The sequence below is a fragment of the Engystomops pustulosus genome, chromosome 9 (assembly GCF_040894005.1).
Source record: "Engystomops pustulosus chromosome 9, aEngPut4.maternal, whole genome shotgun sequence".
Taxonomy (NCBI): domain Eukaryota; kingdom Metazoa; phylum Chordata; class Amphibia; order Anura; family Leptodactylidae; genus Engystomops; species Engystomops pustulosus.
The window spans coordinates 27,030,205-27,054,607 of record NC_092419.1 but is presented as its reverse complement, the minus strand read 5'-3'; the positions used below and the strand labels follow the sequence as shown (position 1 = coordinate 27,054,607).

At 44.9% G+C, this 24,403-nt stretch overlaps 1 protein-coding gene and 1 long non-coding RNA gene across 3 annotated transcripts in view; one reads left to right on the top strand and one right to left on the bottom strand.

Annotated features, from left to right (window-relative positions):
* The window catches only part of FLOT1 (flotillin 1), a 10,410-nt gene extending 6,791 nt beyond the window's left edge, over positions 1 to 3,619 (bottom strand). For both annotated transcript variants that reach the window (XM_072125938.1, XM_072125939.1), the window contains exon 1: positions 3,460 to 3,619. The gene's annotated coding sequence lies outside the window, so the exon portion shown is untranslated. The remainder of the gene's footprint in view (positions 1 to 3,459) is intronic.
* LOC140078094 (uncharacterized) lies at positions 3,584 to 24,403 on the top strand. The gene is made up of 3 exons (XR_011849893.1): positions 3,584 to 3,717; positions 23,749 to 23,854; positions 23,959 to 24,403. It is a non-coding gene; the product is annotated as an uncharacterized lncRNA (long non-coding RNA).

Below are 24,403 nucleotides of genomic sequence, written 5' to 3'. Positions count from 1 at the left end.
GGAATGTGATAGTATCATAAGAACTTTAAATACTCTCTTCATAAGACCTGTAAGGAGTCAAGGGGGCAGAGACGAGTCACACTAGGACGAATCCTCCGGAGTTGAAATCATCATCCTAATGACGTACCTTCATGATGTACCTGGATTATGAGACTTTCTAGCATGACTCTTCTCCGCCCCCTTGACTCCTTGCTAGTCATAGGCGCTCAGCATTCATAGATCCATTTCTGAATCTTCCAGAATATAGAAGGACATCATTGTAAACCCATCACTATCACAGGTTTGTGGACCCCCCCCCCCCCGGCCCCCCCTCCATTCACAAAATTACCTAAAAAAAAAACACTGATTATCCTGTAGTATTATAATACTGCAGGGAGTAGTGCCGGCCCTGGCATCCAGTGCTTTCATCACCGCTATAATACGTCATCCCGGAGGCTGCAGAGCACTAATCACATTAGCCTCCCTGCTGCAGAGCCGCCATCTGAGCTGCCGACAAGTCTGTAAGACTGACTTGGGGCGGATAATACCCTGCAGCCTAAGGAGACTACAACTCCCAGCATCCCCCCTAGTCACGTGACTGAAGGTGATGAGTGTATTGTGCAATGTCATTTACACCTTTTATGATTTGTAATATACTGGGGGAGGGGGAATGTCATAAGAGTTTGCATCTCAACACCCTGCACTTCATATCTGCAACATTTAAAGGGATAAGTGACACCACTGTGCAGGGGATGGGGAGGCGTTTTACTGAGAAATCCGTCTTTCATTATAGTTTCATAGTTTCTACGGTTGAAAAAAGACACTTGTCCATCAAGTTCAACCAAGGAAGGGAAGGGATTGGATGAGGAAGGGATTTAGGGGAAACAATTCTATATAACATAACCATCAATGTTATTTAGGTGTAAAAAGGCATCTAGACCCTTCTTGAAGCTCTCTGCTGTCCCTGCTGTGACCAGCGCCTGAGGCAGGCTATTCCACAGAGTGACAGTTCTCACAGTAAAAAAGCCCTGTCGCCTCCGGTGATTAAACCTTGTTTTCTCCAAACGGAGACAGTGCCCCCTCGTCTTTTGATTTGATCTAATCTGGAACAACTTACCACCATATTTTTTGTATGGACCATTCATATATTTAAATAAATTAATCATGTCCCCTCGTAGTCGTCTCTTTTCCAGACTAAATAAATCTAGTTGTTTTAATCTTTCCTCATAACTAAGACCCTCCATACCCCTTATTATTTTTGTGGCTCTATGTTGAACCCTCTCCAGCTCCAGGGCATCATTTTTATGGACCGGTGCCCAGAACTGGACAGCATATTCCAGGTGAGGCCGAACCAATGCCTTGTACAGTGGTAATATTACATCCCTATCACGAGAGTCCATACCACTTTTGATACATGACAAGATTGTCCCTCTATTGAGGAGGACATCGCCAACGCAGGGGAGGGGCCAAAAAGCACAACATATAGATGAAGGGACCGCCTCCTGGACACTTAAAATGTGGATTTCTCTGTGCTCCCCAGCCTTGACATGTCTATGCTGCACCTCATGGTAACTCACTAAGATTAGACACTTTATGACTGAAAATACCCACAATGCACTTTTTCGGCTCCATATCATAGAATTAATCAACAAAGTACCTGATAAAGGGAGCGCCCAACCTCACGGGAATATATAACGGATCAATGTATCCTTAGAAATGAATAGAGCAGGCCCAATATCACTGGAGCGGATTCAGAATAGGACCTTCTAGGTCCTACCTTTACCTCCAGACAATCAGATATCCACAAAAAGCAACTATACGTGATGCTAAATATCTTTATCAAAGCATTTGTATACATAACTGATACTGTGCATGAATGTAAAGTCCAATTTTTGGCACATGGGCCAACCTTGGCTCCATGAGAAGACCCTGGGAGGGCCTTGAATCACAGACTGCTGCTGACCAAGTACAGTGCAGAGGATGGGACTCCAAGCATCATAGTGATACATGATACAAGGAGTCCCAAAACATATATAGAACATTTGTACAGTTATTTCAATGTAGTAGGTGCTAAATATTTTTTTTTTTTCATAAAGACAATGACAATACCGGAGACCCCAGAGGAGACAGTGACAATACCGGAGACCCCAGAGGAGACAGTGACAATACCGGAGACCCCAGAGGAGACAGTGACAATACCGGAGACCCCAGAGGAGACAGTGACAATACCGGAGACCCCAGAGGAGACAGTGACAATACCGGAGACCCCAGAGGAGACAGTGACAATACCGGAGACCCCAGAGGAGACAGTGACAATACCGGAGACCCCAGAGGAGACAGTGACAATACCGGAGACCCCAGAGGAGACAGTGACAATACCGGAGACCCCAGAGGAGACAGTCATTTCCTGGCTCCTCTTCTCCTCCTCCCTGCACTATACTGGAGCTTCTCTCCTTCATGTGCCGCTGGCAGAAGAGGATGAGCTCCGCTACCACGCCCATGACTATTGAAAAGGACTGCCCAGGATGCAAAGACGGGCATAAATAGGACCTGCCCTTTCTTTTTCCTTTCGACAGTCGGCTAATTCACAGGGTAGTGAAATTGAAGAAGGGGAAATGCCAAAGCTTAAAGAGGTTCTCTAGGTATATAAAATATGTTATATATGGCGGGGGAGAGGGGCTTTAAAACTATAATAAATAGCTTAAACTCTCCCCCACGAGGTATAATATAACATTATACACTGTCTTCATTTGCAAAGGCCGGCAGTGCTACCCCGTACAGTGCCACATACCAGCTACAGCCTGAAACTAACGCTGTAGCAGGCCCTTGGCAGTAGTAGAGACGGCACTGGTGGCCTCTGTAACCGGATACCCGGTTGTGACAGGCGGCACCACTGTGAGTGAACGGGGCAAGTATATGGCGATTATTTTTTATAAAGCACCCCCCATATATATATTATAAATTTTAGAACAATTCTACAGCCCTGCTTTAAGCGGGGGAAGAGGAGACTCCTACTTGTCATTTGTTCTGATGTGTCCGAGACCAGCGCCATCTCTATCCCTGCCCACAATTTAACAAAAAGGCACAATGTTTGATGGCAGGTGCCAAAAATGTACGTTATCCAACTAAATCAGCCCCATTGTGTTTTAATTCCTTTTGGTCCAACACCACTGCTCTACCGTGTTATATATATATATATATATATATATATATATATATATATACACACACACACATATACACATATATAAGAAATATATAGCAAACATATTACAGTATATATATATATACACCCCCCCCCTTGTATATACTGCAGTACACATAGGCCACACAGTGTATATTGTATATCTAGTACATGTGTATTGTGACAGTTCCCGCACCCAGCACTGCCCATGCACCCAGTGCTGACCCCGCCCTCCCCCCGCCTGCATATATTGGGGCACCCGCCCGTGTCTGACACTAGATGCATGTATACCGCACCTTGCTATGAGCTGCGGCCGCACAGTGTGACTTTGGTCTGATATCTGCTCGTCCTCGCTCCCTCTTCTTCTTCTCCTTCCTGCTGTGTTTATCTTCCCGTTACTGCTCCACCCTGCGCCCTCCTCCCCCACTACTATCAGACTCTGGGGGAATGGACCATAGAGACGCGGGGCCTGCACACAGCGACACCTGCTGTCGGGATAGCGCCCTGCACACAGCGACATCTAGTGACCGGGAGCCGTCACTGCACGTCCTCAGGTACAGATCTGTGAGGATGTTTCACATTTCTCACAATCTTCTAGACTGTTCAGTTCGTATTGAAAGGGCGATTGTCCTATCAGACAGATAGTGATCAAGTTTTAATGAGGGGCTCACCCCATTATCACCAGTGTCACATGACCCATTTAGCCATAAACTACTATAAATACAAAAATTACAATGCGGCTCCAAAGAATTGTCTTCTCAGACATTTGTCACCATATCTGACCTACCTTTGATGACAAATTCAGAAACAACCCCAGCAAATCTTATGTGGCACAAACTAAAAAAGTAGGCCTTCCCTTTCTTGTCTCAACATCGCAATTTTTCTATCGGAACAATTCAAGGAATTTGAATTATTTCAGTAGATCAGACCCCACCCCAGTACAGACATAAACCAGACCCCTTAACTGTACAAGGACACCAGACCCCTTAACTGTACAAGGACACCAGACCACTTAAAGGGGTTTTCCCACAAAAGAAAATTCTCACATCACAATCCCTTGTGATGTTTACACAATAAGGATTATTTTAACCCTTTACTTTACAATTTTAGGCTATATTCACACTGCCGTTGCCCGCCCGCCCGTACCGTACCGTAGCGGGCAATGGCAGTGTACGGGGAGAGGAGGAGGTGAGCGCAGCTCACCCCCGCCCCTCTCCATAGCAACCTATGGCGCACGGCGCCGTATTACGGGAAAAGATAGGACATGTCCCATCTTTTTCCCGGGTACGGAGCGGTATGGTGCCGCACGTGTGCTGCACCGTACCGCTCCCGTAGGGCGCCATGCGCCCATTGCTGCCTATGGGGGACGTATATCGGCCGTATATACGTCAGCCGTATATATGTCCCCCATACGTTAGTGTGAATGTAATAATAATAATAATCTTTATTTATATAGCGCCATCATATTACGTAGCGCTTTACAAATCATAGGAAACAAATACAAATATAATATAACATGACAGAGCACAACATTTGTATGGAACAACAGGAGTGAGGTCCCTGCTCGCCAGAGCTTACGGTTTATGAAGATGATGGGGTAACACGAGGTAAAAGAATATTTAATGGTCAAGCCATTCTTCTTAGGGAATAGAACAAAATATAATAAATGGAATTGCTGTCGCTTGAACCACTCAGCCGTCATCATATATACCAGGTCCAGGGTGAATGGGACTGCAGAGAAGTCTGGTGCCTGTTGGTTGCTGGATAACAGATGGGAGGACGACACAGGACGGGTTAGTAGAAGAGTTAAAACTTCATGCAGTTAATGAGTGTTATAGGCTTGCCTAAAGAAATGGGTTTTAAGAGCACGTTTGAAACTTTGGAGGTTAGGTATTAGTCTGATAGTCCGGGGCAGAGCATTCCATAGAATTGGTGCAGCTCTAGAGAAGTCTTGGAGACGCGAGTGGGAGGTCCGCACTAGGGTAGAGGTTAATCTAAGATCACTGGCGGATCTAAGAGCACGGGTTGGGCGATAGACTGAAATAAGAGAGGAGAGGTAGGAAGGTGCAGCATTATTCAGAGCTTTGTGGATGAAGGTTATTATTTTAAACTGTATTCGAAAGGAGACTGGCAGCCAGCTAACTCAGTGTTTTTGCTGTTTTAGCTCCTATCACTCCCTCGGGAGCTCAGTGTAAGATTCCAGGGTGTGGGCGGGGACTCTCTTAGCAGGCAGATTGGGGCACATTTACTTACTTGTCCTGTCGATCCCTGAAAGTGCATTGTCCGGGATACACTAAGATCGTGCGCCCGATATCCTGCATGTGTCGCTTCCCCGCTCAGGTCCAATGGAGTTCACCTTCTTCTTCCTGGTGCATGTAAATGCTTTGTCTTTCGACACAATTCAAATCTTAAATCCCACGCTCTTTCCGAATCAGTCGGATCGCCCCCCCCGATTTCTGTCGCATGAAAGCCAGCGCACCACATTCCAATCAAGTGCGACACAATCCCCAGTTAGATACCTGTCACAGTGGCGCAAATCCCGAAAATTTTGTAAATCCGTCGAAAGGGCGATCAGTTTGACTTATATCTGTGAAATGCTGCATTTTTGTTAACAGTGAATTAGAGAATGTGTTATTTTGAAGGGCGGCACGGTGGCTGAGTGAGTAGCACATCTGCCTTGCAGCACTGGGGTCCTGGGTTCGAATCCCACCCAGGTCAACATCTGCAAAGAGTTTGTATGTTCTCTCCGTGTTTGCGTGGGTTTCCTCCCGGTACTCCGGTTTCCTCCCACACTTCAAAACATACTGTTAGGTTGTTTAGATTGTGAGCCCCTTGGGGACAGGGACTGATTAGACATGCTTGTGCAGCGCTGCGTAATCTGTGTGCGCTATATAAATAAAGAATTATTATTATTATTATTATTGTTATCCTGGGTACATTTAAGGAAACTTGTCTTTGTAGGAATAGCCCTTTAATAATTACTGACTTCACATCAGACACCCTAAGGCCGGCGCCACACAGGGCGCTTTGTCTGCGCTTGCAAACGCAAACAAAGTCGCGCCCACCGGGGCGGGCCTCGGCCCGATCGCATCGGCGTTTCTACGCCTGCGATCGGGAATGAGCCGCCGGTGTTTCGCGTTAAATTAACGCAAAACACCGGCGGCTCGTTCCCGATCGCAGGCATTTCCATAGAAACGCCGATGCGATCGGGCCGAGGCCCGCCCCGGTGGGCGCGACTTTGTCTGCGTTTGCGTTTGCAAGCGCAGACAAAGCGCCCTGTGTGGCGCCGGCCTAAGGGGGGAATCCTCACGATGCATTGCATCACATTTTTTGATGCATTTCAAAGGCTTCAGCCTTGATCACATGTTGAGGTTACATTGCGTTTGCACTAGATCTGCTAAACTGCAATGTAACCTCATCATGTGATCAAGGCTGAGGACATTGGAATGCATCAAAAACGCATCAACAAATGTCATCGTGTGATAACGCCCTAAGTGTGATGCCCCACGTTGTGTTTTTGGACCGTTTAAAAACATGCTTTTTCAGTCCGTTTTAAAATTTTTGAATGTTTTCCATGTGTGGTTTTTAAGAAAATCTACCATTTGATGTGATGCATTATGAACCAAACATACCCTGAGAATGCTGTAGCTACACTGATGCAGGACCATATCTTGGTTAATCCCTGAGCTGAGAAGTTTTGCCAATAAAACAATCAAATTATAATAATGAAGCTGTCTGGCTTCTGTGGCTGGCTCGGCGCTTTTCCTAGCACATTAGTTATGCACTGCTCAGAGGATCATGTAATCCCTGGGTTGTGCCTAAAGGCAGAAAAAATCAATTGCTGCACCATCCCCCAGCTGCTGTGTATTAGTGATCCTGCTCAGGTTGATTAGTCCTGTCTGGTCTAAGCCCCTTGTGTACTATAAGCTGTAATACCAGCCCCGTGTAACTTGTGCAATCATGCAACCCAGCTTTCCCTAGGTCCTGAATGTTATAATAGTTTTTTGAGCAAAACCACTCAACTCAGGGATTAACCAAGATATGATACTACATCAGTGTAGCTACAGCAGTCTCAAGGTATGTTTCATAATGCATCAAATCAAATGGTAGGTTTCCTTTAATCTGTTTCACAGCTGCCTACACTTCTAGAAATGAAGATAAACAGGTTCAAAGCAGCCAAACGCATGGCAAACATTCAAAAACGCATTTGTTTTAAAATGGTCCAAAAACATGGCATCACCCAAAGGGCGCATTCACACATTGCATTTTCAAAGTGTTTGAAACACATTACAACAGCTGGGGAGAAGTTATTTGCATAATTACATTACTGTTAACATTTGCATTTACAAAACCCATGATAAACAAGGTGTTAACGCATTTGTTAACATTGCATTAACAAATGTAAACAGTAATGTAATTACCTCTCCTCAGCTGTTGCAATGCGTTTCAAACTCAGGACAAAACGCAACGTGCGAACTCCCCCTTTGAGGATACAGACCCACAAGACCACCAGATAGATACAGACCCACAAATCAGAATCACAAAACATTAAAACTCATACCAGATCCTCTAACATAAGACCCTAAATTAGTGAGACCCCCTAAATAAGTTAAACAAATTTATTTACACAATATCAGACCCCGTAAATACAGTACCTCGACGCCTAACAAGCCCTTATTAATTAATACAGAACCTATAACTACACATATGTTGCTCCCCGGTATTGCTATATAAGCTCATACCCTAGACTGGACTCCATAAATGCAGAACCAATTAGTCCATGACCCCACAAGGAGCCAACATGTGAGTCAATTGATGGACTGAGGGGCTCCATTATTTACAGATGTGTGTTTTGACTACATGATGGCAAAGACCTCTTTACACCCAGAAAAACCTGACAAAAAACTGACGACAACTACTGAAGAGCACAAATTGGAATGAATACCTTTGCCCCACCTCATACGTGATCACGCAAACTATGTACTGGTCATGTGTGACAGATGAGCGAGGTATGTGCTGCTAAATATCACTAAATAACATCTGTGGGACAAAGTATTCACGGGGTGTGACACCTAACGTGATGGTATGTCTGATCCTCCAAGGGAATCTGTAGTCAGTGCAGCAATTACACCTTCAGATCTTTTCTATAAAGGAGATTTTTCCCAGTTGACCTGTTAAATCATATAATTTCCTTTCTGGCACGTCTGAGGGTGGGTTCACATTTGGCGTTTTGGATGCGTCAAAACGCCACGTGTGAACCCACCCTTAAGGTCTCTAGTTTTACCTGCAATGATGTCACTGGTCACATGTCATGAATGTAATACAAGGCACCGTGTAAAAAAAAAACAATTGACCCAATATTTCCCATTTGTACATAGAACTTTATATGTCTGTAGTTAAAGGAAACCTACCACTTGAAGTGGCAGGTATAAGGGGGAACTACCGAGCACCAGGTCAGGGTGAGCTGGTGCCGGAGCTTATTTTCTGTTAGTGTTTTAAACCGCAGTATCGTGGTTTAAAACACTTTTTAAACTTTATGGGCGAAGATGCCTCGGCGCAGGGAGGTACGCGCTCGGCGCTTACCGTGCGCGTGGCTACATAGTAAGTGAAAGAGAGCCGTGCGCACGGTTGCGCGCATGGTGCGCTGAGCGCGTACCTCCCTGCGCCGAAGCAGCTTCGCCCATAAAGTTTAAAAAGTGTTTTAAACCGCGATACTGTGGTTTAAAACACTAACAAAAATAAGCTCCGGCGTAGTTCCCTCTTCTACCTGCCACAAGTGGTAGGTTTCCTTTAAATATTAGCAGACAGTCCCTTAGTAGAAGAAGGCAGAGCAGTGATTTGAAGAGACACAGAGCTGTCAGTCAGAATAATGGGGTGTGGCTCACTGCCAAGCTGAGAGAGAGAGAAGAGTCAGAGATACCAGAGATGAGTCACAAAAGCTAATTTGCATATCAGAAAAACATCTGTAATTAAGGTACAGTGCCTCATTGTCAGCTACTTTTAGGTGATATAGGAAGGACTTGTAACCCTTTATCAGCAGGCATTGTTAGTCAGGGTAGGTAAAATCTGGTGAGAGGTCCTATTTACGAAAGTTACTGCTATCACTGGTCCCACGGATGGTCCCTGATGTGTAGATACTTTTGGATAATTTTTGAATAATTCATAAAAATAAGTGAATAAACTTCCCATTCAGAGGGTTGAGAGCTGCATCTGGGTCCCAGAGTCTTTGGGGATCCATAGAATGTCTCATTCCTTAGGAAAATACCAATACGACCTACAGGGCCTGATCAAGACTTCCATGGGGCCTGAGCTGTATGAATATTACAGCATCTATAAGTCTGGGATTCACTTCCTACATATAAGCTTATTGGGGAGTAGAGGGTGTGTCCCTTTTGTCCGCTTTCAATCTGTGGGTTCAGGACCATTTCAGGACCTTCAAAGGTCCTGAAATGACCCTTGAGAGCAGGAACAGATGTATGAGGAGATCATGGCTGAAGGTCCTTCTCATAAAATTTGGTGGGTAGTGTGGGTGGCCATGGGACCCCTAGAAGGCTTGGGCCCTGGGCTACCATCAAAAACACCTATATCATAAACCACTACTGACTACCTACAAATACCTTATAGTTGGGGGATCCGGTAAATTATTGCATAGAGCCCAGCAGCTTCAAATACCAACCACAGAGAACCTGGATGATTCTGGAATTACAGAATTTCCTTGTCTAATGATCTGTATAAACCAAGGAGGTAAATATTGCTTTATAGTCATCAGCAACCACTGACGTGGACTCCTTATTACCAGGAAGGCTCAGAGTATAACATCTACACTATACATGGTGCTGACATAGAGGCGCCCTTTAAGGTATCAGTGCCAGAGCTTGTGTCATCGGTACGGAGATAAAATATCTGGAATACACAGAGCACGTTCAGTAGATGTGAGGATTTGGCCTCCTGTGGTCTCTGGTGACGTTCTCTGTGGAGAGATACTGTATCTTCCTCTTCTCCTTTGTACACACTATAGGGAAGTTTCAGAGATTCGTCCATGTTTGATTTACCACAGGCAACTTCCTCATTACAGCTTCATAAGGAATAACAATTCTGGACACTAAACTATGTTATTCCTCATAAAAATGTATAGCTAAACTGACGTGGGTGTGAGCATTAGGTATTGTGTGTGACACCCATAGCTAAGCCTGTGTGTGACTGCCATGGCTTTGAAGGTGCCAACAGAGGTAGTAGTGCAATGGCTTTTCTAGGAGGTCTTATACAGGTATGTTAAAGGGGTTTTCCGCTCCTTTTGTATTAAAAGCGTTTTCTGGGAATTCAAGTTTGGCCTCTAACAAGAGAACATACTGAAGATCTACCGTATATACTCGGCTTATACACGAGTCAATTTAGGAAAAAAAATACTTTAAAAAAAAAACCTTATATGCTCACCCTTCGGTGGCCCCGATGCACAGCGCTGCTCCCCCGGTGTCAGCGCGGCTCCCCCGATGTCAGCGCGGGTCTTCTTCTGTCTTCCGTCTTCGGTAACATCCTGCTGGGCGCCACCATGTTTTTTCTCCCGGCCAGCGCATAGTATGACATCAGCAGCGGCCGTGTCATACTATGCACCTGCGGGCCGGGAAGAACTTGGCAGTGCCCAGCAGGATGTTACCGAAGACATAAGACGGGCGCGGAAGACAGAAGACGAGCCGCACGGACATCGGGGGAGCAGCGCTGCGCATGTGGGCAGGCTGGGCTGTGCTGTATACTACTGGGGGCAGGCTGGGCTGGCTGTATACTACTGGGGCAGGCTGGGCTGGCTGTATACTACTGGGGGCAGGCTGGGCTGTGCTGTATACTACAGGGGGCAGGCTGGACTGGCTGTATACTACAGGGGGCAGGCTGGACTGGCTGTATACTACAGGGGGCAGGCTGGGCTGGTTGTATACTACTGGGGGCAGGCTGGGCAGTGCTGTATACTACTGGGGACAGGCTGGGCTGGCTGTATAATACAGGGGGCAGGCTGGGCTGGCTGTATACTACAGGGGGCAGGCAGGGCTGGCTGTATACTACAGGGGGCAGGCTGGGCTGGTTGTATACTACTGGGGGCAGGCTGGGCAGTGCTGTATACTACTGGGGGCAGGCTGGGCTGGCTGTATACTACTGGGGGCAGGCTGGCTATATACTACTGGGGGCAGGCTGGCTATATACTACTGGGGACTTGCTGGCTATATACTTTTGGGGGCTTGCTGGCTATATACTGGGGGGGTCTGTGGTCAATGCATTTCCCACCCTCGGCTTATACTCGAGTCAATAGGTTTTCCATGTTTTTGGTGGTAAAATTAGGGGTCTCGGCTTATACTCGAGTATATACGGTATGTAGTATATAGTGTATGCTGATGTATACCGTAGTAATATACAGTATATGGTAATATATATCAGCACACTGTATGGGGAAATATAGACTAGTTAAGTGTTTAAAGTAACATACGGCAGCGCACTGTACTACGGTTACTACGGTAATATACAGTAGATCAATTAGCAAATTTGGGGAGTGTAGGAGATCATGTCTTTCATCCCCTCACAAGCTATTAGATGGCATGAGGCCTGTGTATTGTTCGTGCACAGGAGCCCTCTGTTCTCCTCATCCACCCTGTAATAATTCATCATTCATTGTACAATAATCACATTACATAACGCAGCGCAGGTTGTTTTGATTCCTCAGGCCGCCTGTCAGGTTAGAAAATCCCTTCGTAGGCCGAGACCAGAAAAATGTAGATGAACCGGAACTGTTTCCGGCTGATAAGTAAATGTTGATCTGCTCTGAGTATTCAGTACTCAGTGAGTAATAATGCTAAGCGATGTCCTAGTATATAGTACAGTGATAACAGCTATGAAGAATTACTCATCCTATTGGGTCAACCATATATTTAGAGTTTCATTGATCATGACCATGAACTATGGCATTTTATCTTACATCTTCACTATGGTTCTTTAGCTCACATCTCCACTTTGTTCCTCCTCAGTACCACACTATGATCCTTCTCACATCCCCTCAGTGTACCTCCGCACACCTAAACATTTATCCTTCTTCAATCTCCTCCGCGGTCCTTATCCTTACATGTCTTTAAAAGCCCACTCCCACACTTATCCAATATGATCCGATTTACATCCCCGCTATGGTCATTCTCCTCACAACTCAATTGTCCTCCTTCTCGTTATATCTTCAATTTTATACTTGTCACATCTACGCCATGGTCCTTCGCCTCACATTTCATTAATAGTCCACCTCCTCACATCTCCACTATGATCCTTTTTTACATCTCTACTGATCCTCCTCACATCTCCTACTTGAATCCTCTCCGGTCTACCCCTTCTATATATGTATCCTCATATTCCCTCTGCTCTTTACATCTCCATGATGGTCCCTCTAAGATCTCCTCAATGGTACTCTTCCTTGCGTCTCCACTGAGATTCTTGTCAGCTCTCCACTGGGATCCCCGTCAGCTCTCCACTGGGATCCCCGTCAGCTCTCCACTGGGATCTCCGTCAGCTCTCCACTGGGATCTCCGTCAGCTCTCCACTGGGATCTCCGTCAGCTCTCCACTGGGATCTCCGTCAGCTCTCCTCTGGGATCCCCGTTAGCTCTCCACTGGGATTCCCGTCAGCTCTCCACTGGGATTTCCGTCAGCTCTCCTCTGGGATCCCCGTCAGTTCTCCACTGGGATCCCCGTTAGTTCTCCTCTGGGATCCCCGTCACCTCTCCTCTGGGATCCCCGTCACCTCTCCTCTGGGATCCCCGTCAGCTCTCCTCTGGGATCCCCGTCACCTCTCCTCTGGGATCCCCGTCAGCTCTCCACTGGGATCCCCGTCAGCTCTCCTCTGGGATCCCTGTCAGCTCTCCTCTGGGATCCCTGTCAGCTCTCCACTGGGATCCCCGTCAGCTCTCCTCTGGGATCCCCGTCAGCTCTCCTCTGGGATCCCCGTCAGCTCTCCTCTGGGATCCCCGTCAGCTCTCCTCTGGGATCCCCGTCAGCTCTCCACTGGGATCCCCGTCAGCTCTCCACTGGGATCCCCGTCAGCTCTCCACTGGGATCCCCGTCAGCTCTCCACTGGGATCCCCCTCAGCTCTCCACTGGGATCCCCCTCAGCTCTCCACTGGGATCCCCCTCAGCTCTCCACTGGGATCCCCGTCAGTTCTCCTCTGGGATCCCCGTCAGTTCTCCTCTGGGATCCCCATCAGCTCTCCACTGGGATCCCCGTCAGCTCTCCACTGGGATCCCCGTCAGCTCTCCACTGGGATCTCCGTCAGCTCTCCACTGGGATCTCCGTCAGCTCTCCACTGGGATCCTCGGCACCTCTCCACTGGGATCCTCGGCACCTCTCCACTGGGATCCTCGGCACCTCTCCACTAGGATCCTCTTCAACATTCCACTATGGTTCTCTTCCTCATGTCTCCTCAGTGTCCCTCCTCCTTTCATCTCCGCTATGATTCTTCTCACATATCTTACTCATCATATCTCCTCTATTATCCTCCTCCTTACTTCTCTACGTTGATCTTTTTCACATCTCCACTATGTGTTATGTAATACTATAAAACCCATACAATACTAATTAATAATGGCAAAGACTTATTACCAGGGAACATGTATAACTGGTGGCTCTAAAGAATATTTCTTTCGTTGACTGGATTTAGATTAGCTCCGACTCGTCCAGGTAGTCAGAGACAAGTTTAGTTTAGTTAGAACCTGGACAAGAATGGGGATTTTGTTTGTAGCAGTCTATAATTTACCTTTACTCTAGAAAATAGTGATCCCACAAGTCTGATAGTCACAACATTACCACGAATAGTATACACATGCATACATAACACACATATATGTATACACATGCACAGACATATACAGTATGTATGTATATACATTTTATGTGTACACATTCTCACAGAACCAATGTATATTTAAAAAGATGCACAGGCATATATGTATACACAAGCACTGACATATATGTATACACAAGCACTGACATATATGTATACACATGCACACATTAAACACTCATGTATACACATGAACAAAGCACAGACATAAATATCTACACGTGTATATTACACACACACACATGCACACATTCTCACGGAGCCGATGTATATGTATACACATGCACAGACATATTTTATACACAAGCACTGACATATATGTATATAATGAACACATTAACCACCTGCATACACTTGCCCACAGCACAATTGTATATTAATACACACGCACACAATACAAGCATATATTTATACACGTGGACACATTTCACACATATATGTATTCATATGCACACATAACTGGAAATAAAAACAATATATACCAAGACATATAAAGCAGAAGACAACTCAGGTTTATTTATCTATATACATAGTATATCACAATAAAAAAGAGATTTCACACAAATATTATAAACATTATTACAAAAACAACAAACTACAGTACATACAACATAAATACATAGACATAAATTACTGATGGCTTCCACATGACACTTCCCATCCTGGAAGACTGGAAATCCACACAAGGCAAAAATCTTCCATTCAGCAGAACCAACATCTCTAGATTTCCTAGGAAAAAAAGGATAATCTTTAGGAATATTTTACCATACAACTATGGAACAGTCATGAAGATTACAAATATTATATGCACATACAAATGTAGAAATTTTGTGAACAATTTACAATAAAAATATCCTCAACCGATTTTTATACATGCCGCACTTACCCCCAAAGAATTGAGTCAGAATTTGTAAAATTCTGGAAAACCGATGCACATTTCCAAATTCAAGACCTGACACACCCAATAACTGGGGGCCTTCTCACCGTGACAGAGGTTTCGGATTGGTTTACCTCCGCTAACAATTACCATTATTGTGGGGTCACAGGGGGTACCAGCCCTTATAGAATTTGAACGCATTAGTCTCAGGGGTTCGGCCTCTAGGGGACTCATCTCTGACCTATATAATCACCTCACAACCCTCATACCCAGTCTCCAACAGACATACGTATATATGTCCAGATGGGAAGATTGGTTGGCATGGACTCTCTCGGCATCGGCGTGGAGGATAATATGGAATAATGCCCCTCAGGGCTCCCTGTCCACCATCGGTATAAGATCCTGATGAACTGGTATCACACCCCAGCACTCTTACATACACTAAACTCATCTCACTTGCTGGAGGTGCGACTCTCTCCCACATCTTTTTGGACTGTGCGCCCATACAGCCTTTCTGGGAAGGTACCCGTTCAGCCCTAGAAGCGATATTAGGGGTTACCATGACTAGAGACCCGGCTGTGTTCCTCTTGGGACCCCCAGAACTAGGAAAAATGCAAACGAAACTGTTCTTGCAGTTGACATTGATCTTCCTATATTGGAGACGTAGTGCCCCTGTCATGCCTTCTCAGGCATATATCTAAGTGGTTTTGCCAGCAGCTCCACCTGCTGATAGGTTCTTGTATTGCAGCCTCATTTATTCTGCCTCATGTTTCTGGTCAGACTAACCTTTTCCTACTTAGGCTTCCTTACTTTCCCATCATGCCTTTCTCTAGCCTGGCCCCATGCCTCTTCAGCAGCCATCTTGCTCCATAGAAGCTGCATATACTAATGTCTCTCTCTTGGACAGTTAGTTTATCTGTTGTTTTCCTCATCATAGAACAGTCGGTGAGTTATTATATAATTCATGTGTCTTACAGAATGTGATGTACTGATATATGCTGTGTCTCTTGTACTGAATGCTGTTATTTTCTTGTAGTTTTACACTGATCCTATTAATAAAAGTTGAAAAGGACCCCCTGCATCCAGCTCAATGCATTGATAGGAAAAGAGTTTAGCTGTCTGACAACTCGTTCACAGGGACGGATTGAGGGTGTCAGAACAGCCCCCCCACCTGCTAGATCTCTACGCCCGTATAAAGCACATGCCACTGCTAGAATACATGACCAGCTTCTTAACCCCTTCCCGACATTTGACGTAATAGTACTGCATCGCGGGAGATGCGTTCCAGCAAAATGCAGTACTATTACGTCATGCAGATTCTGGCACGGAGCCGGTGCCAGAATCTGCAGGTGTCAGCTATATATTATAACCGACACCTGCCTCTAACACCCGCGATCAGAGATGTCTCCTCGATCGCGGGTGTTAACCCCTGACACGCCGTGGTCGCGCTGACCGCGGCGTGTCAGGGGCATTTGATCGCAGGCCCGGGACTGCGCGATCCTCCTCCGGCTGCCGGGTCCTGCCTTCTGAAGGACCCGGCTGTAACACACTGAGCATGCACAGAGCATTTACTTTCAAAATTGCATCCGATTTTGTTTCAACCCCTGTAAAACAATTAAAGGGTTAACAAACTTCATAAAAGTTGTTTTACGTACGTTGAGGGGTGTAGTTTCTATAATGGGGTAATTTATGGGGTTTTCTTTTATTTAGGCCTCTCAAAGTGATTTGAAACCTGAGCAGGTCCCTCAATAGCAGGATTTTGCGTTTTTTTATGAAAATGTGAGAAATCGCACCTAACGTTCAAAGCCCCATAACATCTTACAAAAATAAGAGTATGCATAAAAAACCATGTTAGTTATTAAGTTTTTTTGCGGTTATGACTATGTATGGAAAAAGTAGAACATTTTGAAGTTCGAAAATCAAGAATTTTTCCAAATTTTCACCAAATATCTGATTTTCTCATTAATAAATGCAAAACATAACACCAAAATTTTTCAACTAACCTGAAGTACAATTTGTCACGAGAAAACAAAACAATTTTAAAATCACTTGGATATGTTAAAGCTTTCCGAAGTTATAACCACTTGTAGTGACACAGGGCAGATTTGAAAAAATGGGCCGTGTCAGGAAGGTGAAAAGTGGCTTCAGCGTTAAGGGGTTAAAGTCTTGGCTCCTTGGGACGATATTGGAGACAACCTTCCTGCACCTTAACTCCCTCATTTTCTTCCCTTTTTTTAAAATGTTTTTGCAGTTTTTTTTAGTTTTTCTGTTATTTCACATTGTACATTGTTATATCTTGCTGGTTTACATGGTCTGACGTGTAGGCTACTATACAAAGCCAATATGTGAGCATGCCCGATCAGGTAGACTTGCTGAACAAGACCCTAATCGCTCACGCTTGCAATTACTCTCTACTAACCGTCTTTGTATTGACTTAATTTCACTCCCCACCTTATGTATCTTTGCCCTATGTGGCCCGCTTGAATTGTCCTATAATTGATGTATACTCTGTGCCTGCATCACAACTGTACCAATTCCATCTTTTTTTTTTTTTTTTTAATAAAAAGTAAGTTGGAACCCCCCCCCCCCCTGTCGTTTTGTGTATACACTTCAGACTTAAATTCTGTATAACCATACAGATGAGAGAAAACAAAGCATGACTGCAGGATCAGTCTACAACAAGCCTTTATTTGTCATCTGTGCGTCTGTGGTCGAGGCAACACATTGAGCATCTCTGCACAAACACACGGAGGGATCAGTGCATAACTAGAAGCTGGTGGGCCCCAGTGCAAAGTCTGTGCCAGACCCCAGACTATAATGTATGGTTTATAGTAATAGTCTTCTCATATGGGAAAGTGACACCATAAGGGCCCCCTAAACCTCTTGGGCCCGGGTGCGATCGCACCCTCTGCACCCACTCAAGTTTTGCCCCTGGAGGGGCTATTTTTAAGCACAAAATTTCCAAAAATTTCTGAATTGCCAACTTATGACAGGTACGGCATAAAAATGTAGGTCGCTGTTCTGAGATTGAAGTAGAGAACCACAGGGTAGTCTGTCGGGAGCTTCCTGAACCGATCTGTGGTCACCCCACTGTACACAAACACTCAATGTGAAAAACCACAGAGCCGTCTCTCACGCTGCCAAGTGATGTCAATATGCTATCGGAAATCTCTATTATAGGCCTGTCCCAAAACATGGATAAGGACAAATAAGCATCTGGAATAAGGAAAATATAGAGCGTCTTTATAAAACCCTCGTCTATTCACCTGCTAGAGCAGCAGTTTATGCTTCAGAGCTGCTCTTCCTATTACAGAGACATCTAGGATGCAGTGGTAGCAGTCACACCTGGACCCTGGGTCTTTTTACTGTACAATCCCTAATAATATAGGGTTAATAGGGCCCTATTATAGATTTTGCACATTGACCGAGACACAACTGTGCCTGGTTATAGTTCTAGTTGCAATATCTACGGTATGCAGTAACACAACATTGCATCATGGCCGTTCCTAGGCCGGCGGTCAGGACACACGTAGGCGCGTTCCACAAAGAGCAAATAGATCTACAGCTCCAAATGTTTCCTTGTATACCCCAGGACAATAGATCAGTGAAATGAATATTTACTGGAGCTACCACCAGGGGGCGCAGCAGTTCTGTATCCTACCTCTAGGTAATACACTATCAGGGGTATAACATGGCGTGATGAATACACGGGGGACCGCTGTGTGCGGAAAATGCAGTGCTGTGCTACACAAGGGACGAGGAGATGTAGTAACATGTTGTTATATCGGGTATTTGTTGCATTTTATTATATGTCGAGATGTAGTCTCAAGATCCAGAACTCTGATGCAAAAGAGGTGATGACAAGGTGGAAGTAATGCAGGAGCAAACGGTAACAGGGCAAATGTAATAAGAGGAAATGGAATCGATGCAAAAAGGAAAAAAAATGTAACGTCTTTTTAGGGAGGAAGCAAAAGTGGGACAAGGTGATGTCAGGAAGCACCTTAGTCATGGAGTGTTCCAGGATTATATTATTGGTAATCTATCCTTAGAGATCATCAGTATTGAAGCATGTGGGGCAAGCTGGTGGAAGTGAGGTTCTCCGTTCTGTATTCAGTCCCATAAGTGGAGATGAGCTGCAGTACCAAGCACAGCCACTGTACTATGTATGGCGCTGTGCTTAGTGAGCAATGAAGAAGCTGTGACACTTGATCGGATGCTGCAGTGTCTTTAAACAGATTGTTGGGGTTGCAGGGTGTGGGATCCATACTAATGTGATATTTTAAGGACAGGTTCATTAACATCTATGTTCCTTTAACCCCTTATCGACGTGTGTCGTATTAGTATGTGACATGTCGGCTGCCGCTGTATGGAGTGGGGTCACAGGCTGACCCCTCTCCATATAAGGTGGGTGTTTGCTGCAATGTGCCACCGGTAACGACGACGATCAGTGCTATCTTTGCTGGCGGTGGTAAAAAAGCCAGCATCATCATCTGGGAGCGACAATCTGTTACTTTGACTATATCTTTGTAAGACCCAAGGCTGTACAGTGACACATTGTATTTCATGATCAGTGAAATCCCCATATACGGCCTAATCCCCATGTGGCAGTATATGGTAGCATCAATCAGACAACCTAGGGGGTCTGAAAAACCGTAAAAAAATAAAAATAAATAAAAACATAAAAAATCAAATCAATGCAAATTCGTTTTTTTTAAACACATTTTGGAATTTTTTTCCTGCTTCCCAGTACACAGCATGGAATGTTAAAGGACATCTACCACCAGGATGTTTTTTTGCAAAAACCAGGGCATGAGAATCTAAAAGAAGAGCATATCCTGGCAGAGGGGGAACACATCAATTTTTCAGTGTGCTTGGTTTACAATCCTTCATCCTGATGGTAGATTTCCTTTAAAGGAAACCTACCACTTAGTATGGCAGGGGTAAGCTGTAAGTACCGAGCACCAGCTCAGGGTGAGCTGGTGCCGGTACTTACTTTCGTTAGTGTTAAAACCGCGGTATCGCGGTTTTAACACTTTTTAAACTTTAGGGCAGAAGACACTTCGGCGCTGCCTGCGCACGATCGTGCGCGCGCCTCCATAGGAAATAGCGGAGATGTTGCGCGCGCACGGTCGCGCGCAGCGCCGGAGCCCCTTCTGCCCTAAAGTTTAAAAAGTGTTAAAACCGCGATACCGCGGTTTTAACACTAACGAAAGTAAGTACCGGCACCAGCTCACCCTGAGCTGGTGCTCGGTACTTACAGCTTACCCCTGCCATACTAAGTGGTAGGTTTCCTTTAAATACTGTCACTGCAAATTGCAATTTGCTCTGCAAAAAAAAAAAAAAACAAGCCCTCATACAGCTCTTTACATGGAAAAATAAAAAAAATTATAGATTTTTAAATGTGGGGAGTGAAAATTTAAAACGCAATATCAAAAAAGGGCCTTGGCGGGATGGTGATAAAGGGGAAGCAGTGGATAAGTGTGACATATTTATATACATACCATAGGTCCTGCTAAATTTAGTTAGATTAAGCTTTAATGCTGATTTACATGTTGTTTATACACGACTGAAATCCCTTGATAGGTGACAGCAGTGATCAGGGAGATCGCTATGGGCAATGCCTCCAGATCAGATATCTGTCCAGAAGGGAGGTTCTCTGATATCCTCTGTGTCATTGGCATCTGTTTACAGTAAATTGCTGGGGTAAAGGATGGGCAGAATCAACAGCTGCCTACAGATCCCCCGGGGGTAATGAATTGCATCTTTTTTGACTAGTTCAATTGCTTTTGCAAAACAAATTGTCACCACCTGATTGCTGTCCGGTCTGAAACTGGCCATAGATCATAGACAAATATCTTCTTCTATTGCCTGATTTTCTGTCCGTCCCCCATGCTTTACACTGCAGCTGTTGTTTATTTTTCATATTGGCAAATGGGCATAGAAATGTGTATAACAGAGCATGCATGTATTAAGGAATAGCTGTAGGCTGAATGATCCCTTATACAGAGATCATGCCATATACTTTAGACCCCATAAACAAAGCAGGACAAATAGATTGGGAATGTAGTAATCCAGCAGTCCGCTCCTTTTTATATTTAAATCAAGCACAAGGTTATCTGGTGCGGAGTGCATGTATGGCCACCTTCTAAGAGGGCTTTCTGCTGTACAAATCTTACAGCTATTCCTCCCAATACACATGCACTCTCAGTCAAGCCTGCATAGAGTGCTGGTGAATTTAGAGATTTGCCATATTGTTGAAATCATTGGGTTATGTCTCCCTTCTTTGCTTTGTAGCAGCTGTTACATCTTCATATAGCACCTCTGACATTAGCATATAGGAAGTTTGTGTTGCACCCATTGTTATATATAGCTCCAGCCTCGGGTACATTATCTGCCCGCGCACACACTGTTATTACTGCCATGTGATGAATCTGCTATCAGTGTATAACATGACTCATTATTATGGCAGTATTCTATACATTGTATTCTATACAATGCACATGGTACGTGTGGAGAACAGCCACTACCAATAGTCCTTACTGGCATCATAAAATGAAATATATGTGATATTATCAGAATTGTTTGCCCGCCTTTCAGAACCTGTATCCAAACCATGGCCCACTGGGCATGGCAGACAGGACCACCTGTCTTGTAGAGGGTCCAATGTTAGATCATGGTATTTATATGTATACCAACTACCTAATATAGGGGATATGTTCACATGGAAAATTTGTAGTGGATTTTGAGGTGCTTTGCTATCTGCTACAAACCCTCCTTATCTCTAAGATGGACGCCTCTTCATCACGGACCCTCGCTGTGGAATCACTGGCGAAAAATGGTCGGATAGTGGATAAGTGCTAATACATGAGGTAAATCCATGTGCAAACCTGCGTCAGAAGAAACCTGAGGCACAGTCCTGACTTTCTGACAGAGATCTATGGGGGAATTTTTGGATCAGAGATGGAAGAGTGACCAGAAATCCTGCGCCACCACACTTCCATTGTGGCAACTATTTTTGAGTATTGTCCCATATTTTGAGCGCTTTTCCCTATAGTAGGCAATATTTTGGAGATTTGCTAAAGTGGCAACCCTGCACGGACATGAAAAACATCTATGTGAATAAAGGTTTACTTTACCACGGTTCACCTCAAGACGCGTATACATCTGCCTATAGACATGTCTCCATTGTAACGGATTACTACTCTATCTATATAATTGCCCTATTTATGTATGAGGCTTTATTCTTTGTTTCCTACAAGCTAATAGATCCTCCATTCTGACAGGAACAAGTGGCATAAATGGCCTCCTGTAACCAAATATCGTTCATCTGCCCCCGGGGAGGACTCGGTTGTTCTCTGGTAATACGAGACTGTATAGAGGCGCGTTCTCACCTGCTCCTGTGATTTCTTCCTCCTGGGTGGCATGGCCTGAAAGTTAAGCCTCTTGGCGATGCGCGTTGTTACCCCGAGGCGAACATCAGTGGTGACCGCCCTCCAGCCCATCATCCGTCCACATGTGGGGCACATGATCTGACCCCCAGCAGTCTCCTTGCCTCCAGCGTGGGTCACCAGGCACATCCTACAGTAACTGTGCCCACACTCCGTGGTCACCGGGTCCTCGAAGTAACCTACACATAGCGGGCACATGGAGCCATCCTGCAGCTCTCTGAAAGGACCTCCTGAGGACATCTTGTGTGTCTTCCCTTCTGCCTCTCTTACAGAGTAGTAGATTAATAAACCCAAATTCATACATATATACATACGTGTCCGCCCATGTTTACCTCAGGCAGAGAGAGGCGGGGAGTTATGCAGTTTGGCAAGTTTACATGTCCTGAGTGATTATGGGAAGTGCCCTCGGGGCCCGTATGTCACCTGCGTGTGATGTAATGAAGAGTTAATGTACTAAATATAGCTGGGAGCCAACAAAGGGTTAATGGTGGGTCATATTGTTTACGAAGCAGCGTATAATACAGTGGAAAAGATCCCCGCAGCGTGTACTCATTAGTAATTCCATGTCTGCAGAGAACGAAGGTGAAATGAAAATGTTATCAGAAAAACACTCGGAATTGTGGAGCAAAAAAGTCGCCAAGGTTGTTATCGTGTGTAGAAGACTACGCCGTTCTGGAATATGGGAAAGCTGGGAGGAACATGGATGTTTACTATTACATTCCAGTCAATATACTGACATACATTGGGGTTCCCAAGCATGTGACACCCCCCTTTCTCTGAATGCACCTTTACCATAACACCGCTAAATACATTTGTATTCTTTTGTTTCCCACGTTGTTGGTTGGAACCACTACAGCAGCAGCAAACTATTATCTAGGTGGGATTGGGGTCCTAAATCTGATTGGCGCAATCTGTAGATAATGGAGGGGAAAGTTGCTGGGGGATGGGTGACTTTACTCTGCTGAAGCCGTAAATCAACAACACTCCTCTGCTAATGCGCTGCTTATTGGGGTCATGCTTAGTGACGTTAGCAGAGTATTACTGATATGGAGACCTGGTAGGGACCAAGGTCAACTGATCCATGTCAACTTTTGGCAACAGGTTTGGGACCCTATACCCTGGTATAGACTATATTACCGGTTGAAGGGTGCTAATCATGCTGATGAGGTTAAAGATGGTCAAAAATATTAGATACAGCATGGAGGCTCAGTTTTTACAATTCAAGTCCTGGGTTCAAGGCCTACCAAAAACATCATCAATATGGTGCCTTTGTGGTGCCTCCTATGTTTTGGTGGAACCATTAATTGTGTGTTATAATTAATTAGTTAATGATAAGCGGCAGTCACCCACCTAGATGCCACTTATCCAAGGGTCACATGACAGATTCTCTTTCTTCCAGTAGGGAAGAGCAGCCCCCATGGGAGGGGATGACGTGATCATGGAGGAGATAGGATTACGGCTGATGGACGCATTAGGCCTCCTGACATTTTATTGGAGGACATTAGGTAAGAGTTATGGAGTTACTTTTTCTCTCATAGGGATGAAGTCATTTTACAGCACTGCCAATGGGCATACAATGTTAAACATCTCCGATTCTTCCCTGTTACAGGGACACGTAAGGACATGAAGCAGCTTGGCATGGTGCCCTGTGCCCTGCGAGATCTGTGCGAGTATTTTACTATTAAACTAATGCTGGGGAACAATTGTTATCCTTTTATGGCTTTTATGGGCTATGTAACTTGTAGCTGATTGAGATTTTTGTACCTGTGACCCATAGGCTAGACTGGTACGCGTGCTTTTACCTTTTACAGGCAGAATTTGAAGTTCATCGCCTGCGGTACAAATCCGTATTGTTACCCATCTATCAGAGACCATGTGTAACACCTTTGTTGTTCTATGAAGCCTAAAGGTTTTTGGGACCTCATTACAACCTACTTATTATGCCACCAGCACAAGTTGGCATGCAACCATGCACATTTTTTAATGGAACAACTGGCACCATATAGTAAAGCGGCATGGAAAGAGTAAATCTGCAGCTACATCCCCCTCCTTCC